We start from the raw sequence: 5,289 nt of genomic DNA, 5'->3' as shown, positions 1-5,289 counted from the left end.
TGTAAATCTACTAGTTTCAACATGAAATAGTATTGGTATGTAAAGATCATCTTTGATCTTTTGTGATTTTCAATTTTTCTATGAATTTGTAGCTTTTACAAAGTTTTAACCATGGACCCATTTCATAGAAACAACTACTATTCCCCCCAAATCATGAAAATTTTATTCCTCATCCCTCATATTGTTAATTTCAATCTCAGCCTCAAGTTGGTTAAGCTAGTACGCTCAAAGTCCTTACTATCATGTTACCCCTGTTCTACTAGTCCCAACATCCCCTTATAAAAGTATTAAAGATATGATTTTGGATTTCCAAAACTAGATTGATTGGTGTAAGCACACAAAAATTTTCATCTAGACTATTAGCCCCCTTCTCAGCATTTTGCTAAAATTATTAAATCATTAATCTTGATCAAATTATCAAGAATTAATTAATTTAACTATATCATATAGTTTTACCACTATATCCTAAGTAATTATGTAATTAAAAGGAACAATTCCTTCTTTAACTAAATAAAGTACCCCATTCACCTATTATCCTAAGTTGCACACATAAAAGCATTTTCACATTTTAAAAATAAAAGAAAGCCTTTTGTCTCACACAGAGATACAAAAGCCAACTCTTTGTGATTGGTGGAAATGATTGTGGACATGGATCATGAAAAATTCAGCTCCCCAACCTTAATTAGATCTTCTTGTCTCATGATCTCCACCATCTATACTTAATTAAAAGGGATGGCTCTCTCCTTGTCTAGGGACCCATTCCTTTTGCACTATTGTTACGATGTAGGTTTTTCTATAGGCACTCTTGGAGCTTTGGAAGATCTAGTGGCCTTATCCTCACACTTGCATAATATAGTATTTTAGTATCATATTGCACTAATATAGTTTCCTTTATGCAATAGATTAGAACATTTAGTTTAATTAGAAGGATTGTAATAGTCTAATTTTCTTATTTAATTTGTATTTCATATCTCATCCCTATCTTATTGTTCATTTTCATTGCATTAAATATGGGTTCTTAGATGCTATAATACTTGCTCTTTTCTTAGAATCTCCTATTTCATGGTGTGCTTGCAAGGAGTTGCATGCTTATGCTCGGTTGAGAGTCATTTTACCTCTATTTACATTCATGTGCATGCCATGACTAGGGAGCTCTAGGTTGACATTTGATGCTCTCAATCCATGAGATCTCTCGAAACGAAGGATATAGAGAAGTGCACATTTTTGTTTGTGCATTTTTGGTGCCCATCATGTCACAGAACAACTCTATTTTGTCTTTCTTTTTGCATTTTTGTCACTTCCTTACTTGTTGTTTTAGTATGTTTTTCTTTTTTGTAGATGGAGTTATCATGTAATACTTTTTCAATATTTTAGGATTTCTTGTTCTATAATCGTGCAATACTTTACCAGTTAAAATTATCACATGGGCAAAATTTGTCACATCATAGTTCTACGAAATACAACACCTAGTGACACAAAGTATTGCCTAGGTATACTAGGAAGTGTTGTATGATATTTTTGCAGTAGAAAATATTGCTCACTTTAGAGCATAAATATGTTTCAATTTTTTATTAACATTTTAGGTCCTTGAAGCACCTCATTTTTGGCTTTTTCTAATTTATATGTTGTCTGACTAGTGAGCTCTTGTAGGTTTTATTATATTTGGCTAACTCCTTTTGATGTACTAACTCATTTTTTTTGTAGGTTTTCCTAAATTGATTACCTAATTGCTCATTAAAATAATGGATTTCAAAGACTATTTGCCAAAAAAAAGGTTATTAATTCTTTTTGCAAGGCTATCCAATCAAAGCATAAACAAATAAACCAAATGTGCTTGTTGTTTATTTCATTTCTATGTGCGACATATACTAGTTGTTTCCTTTCCTAAGACCATAAAACTTGTAAGTAGGTATCGTTGTTGGTAGGAGAGTATGCTCTTCACCCTTGTGATGAATAAAAAATCTTGACCCTTCATTGAGTCTCAAAAGTGAGTGGCATATTCCACTTTTTAGTGGTTTTAATTAATCTTCTAGGTGTACATTTTTGGGAGAGGCACTCAGAGTAGGAGAGTATGCTCTTCACCCTTTGGTTGATTTAGAAATATTGAGCTCTTCAATGTGGATCCATCTTTTCTATCTCCTTGGTGGAAGATACCAATCAGAATGACCCAAAGTGGGAATGAGCACAACCTAGCTAACCCAGCCCACTATAATCACAAACCCCTTAACAAAGGCTAAAGCCTTGGGGGGTGTAACACTTGTCTTTGTTTAGTGAAAGTACTTATGGAATTATGACCATAAGAAAAATACTAAGCAGGAATTCTTAAGGTACTCTTGTAGCTACGAGGTCCATTACTTGTCTCTAACAAGGTGTCTTCTTATCAAGTGCAAGAGGGGTGTTGTAAATGAGACCCTTTCTAAACACCTTTGGATTAGAAGCTACCCTTATTATCTACTCAACATCTTGGAGCAAGGATTGATCCTAGTGGACTATCTAGATCACCCTAAGATTTTACACTCACCATTTATGTCCCTTTGGTTGTGCAAATGGAACCTGCATGAAAATTTCAACAACTATCATGGGAAACAACTTTGTCTAAGGTGAGGGGGTATCACGCATGGACCAAGTTGTTGACTAATGAGAAATGAACTTTGGGTAGTTCTTCATGCAATTTTTTTGAATGTTTGAAAATACTTTGGACATACACATGGTGTTAGCATTCATATGGTTTTAATTTTTGAGGTATCACAAGTGTTTGTGTCTTGTTCAACTATTTGAAGACATATGCTTGCATCCCCAGTTGTTTTTAAACCTTTGTATATGTAGTCATGAACTAAAATATTCCTTTTTCATGACTATATTCTAACCAAAAATACTTGAAAATTGAACAAAACATAGATGTCTTAGGAATAAAGTCACATGCTATAGAGTTTTCTGAACCTTTATCACACATTAGTTTAGAGAAATATCATGGGATGCTTCCAATGTACCAAAATTATCACATCGCTTAACAAAATCTATTCCCCTAATATGTTATATTATGTTGTATGACCTGCCAAAAAGTATTACTTGTCTAGAAAGTATTGCTTGCATATTGTGAAAACTATCACACAATAAAATTTGTTCAACTAATATTACTTGGTGTGTTGTAAACTATCACCTAGTTTCTACTACTTACAAAATTGAGTTCAAATTGTATTTTAGCTAAATTAGGGGTTCTTCTATCAAGAAGGATGACATTGTTCTCAACAAAGATAAAAATGACAATAAAAATGACAAGGATAAGGGTAAACCTTGGAACAAAATCAAGTATGAGGTTAATGATGGAGTTGTCAATTCTCATAAAATGAAGGAAGAGACCTTTTTTTATCCAATACTATATATGTTTCTAAGGAATAAGAGACCTTAAAGCCACAATCTTTTGACAAGGCTTAAAAACCCTCTAAATCAATTAAGATGCACATACACACCAATAGTTGACTCATATGAAGTGGTCTTGAAAACTTTTCTTGTCAATAAGATCATCATGCTACCTAAAAATGCTAAACCCTATAACCCACTATAAAACTTGATTAATGGATAGATGACCAATATTGAAACTACCATCGAAACAAAGGTCATAGTATTGATAAATGCAACAAACTCAAGGATGTCATTCAAGATCTTATTGATGAAGGAAAGGTTGTCACGAATGACATCATTAAAAATTCTGACCATAAGGCTTTTGAACAACCATTACTCAAATACAAAAAGGAAGAGACATCTAAAGCCAATAAAAATGGTAATGATGGCAAGATTAGATATGCGTAAGCCAACACAAACAATATCATCAATATGATCGAGCCCATTAGTGAAAGCATTTATATGATGGGTCCCAAATTCAATGAGGAACCCAATTATAGCACTGATGATGAAAAATGTATGGTGTTCTTAAAAATGTGCAACCCTCATCAAAATTTCATAGACACTAGATCTAGGGTGGTTGATTCTTCCTCTTCTCATTGTGAGATCTTAAACATTGTTACTAGGGGGAAATTATAAGTTGTTCTTAAAGTGGCCAATAGTCTCAAACGTGCCTCATCTTCAAAACAAGTGGCTCCATTGGATAGATCCAATTATGACCTTGTGAGTCAATTGCAGTAGACTCTCATGAAAATTTCTATCTTCAAGTTGTTAGAGTTGTCTTCTTTGCACAAGAAAATCCTAGAGAAAGCTCTATGCACTGCTAGTGTTCCTAAAGATATTGATGTTGAGAAATTCCAAGCTATGGTAAACCAAATTTCCTCACTACACTATCTTACATTTTCTAAAGAAGATGACAATTCTCTTAGTCATCCCCATAATCTTTCCTTCTAGTTTAGATATACCACGCTTGAGTCTAGCAAGTACTAATAGACAATGGTGCAAGGCTAAATATTATTTCCTTTAGTGTATTTCAGTAGTTGGGATTGTCCAAATTTTCAATTGATCCTAGAGAAAAGATAACCATAAAAGAATATGACAAAGTCTAATGATCCTCCAAGGGTCTAAGTGTGCTCTCTATCTATGTGGGTCTCATGGAGAAAGATGTGGTCTTCCAAGTATTAGACATCCCACTTTCTTATAATCTTTTATTGGATAGACCATAGATACCTAAAATGAAAGCTATACCATCAACGTACCATTATTGTATCAAATTTCCATTCAATGGTGCAAAAATAGTGATCCTAGGTGACAATTCCATGTCTATCAATATGCTTACTATTGTAGAGTCACTAGTGCCACATAACCGACCTTCTAGTGACATTAGACCATCATTGATAGAATGTAAGAAGAAGCTAAAATCATGAGTATTGGCATGGGGAATATAACTTGGACTCCATTGCAGCATTACATGTTTTCCCATGCTCCTATAGTAAATTGTATGAGACAATGAGACCCACTTCATCAACTATGAGTATCTTTGTTAACTTTGTTTTGTCCTTGAATTCTTTATATGATAAAAACAAAGATCAAGTCATTAGAGATTGGATCTATAGAGAGGAAGAAGATAATGATGAAGTCATATTAGCTACCCCTATTTCTCCTAAAAGATATGGGAAAGGCTACCAGTTTCTTAAACAAATGGGTTGTCGTTGTCAAGAACCTTTGGGTAAAAGCACAAATCTATGTCACGATTTAGGATACCAAAACCTGTTTTGGTCAAATCTCATTTCTCTATCAAAACTCAATTTTTTTCAAAAACTAAAAATACTCATTTGTATATCTCAAATATAATATCATCATTATATATATTTTTGAGTGTTTTTA

This window comes from Cupressus sempervirens, chromosome 6, assembly GCF_028749045.1.
Source record: "Cupressus sempervirens isolate cs-2001-9-10 chromosome 6, ASM2874904v1, whole genome shotgun sequence".
NCBI lineage: Eukaryota > Viridiplantae > Streptophyta > Pinopsida > Cupressales > Cupressaceae > Cupressus > Cupressus sempervirens.
Note: the sequence above shows the minus strand (reverse complement) of the source record.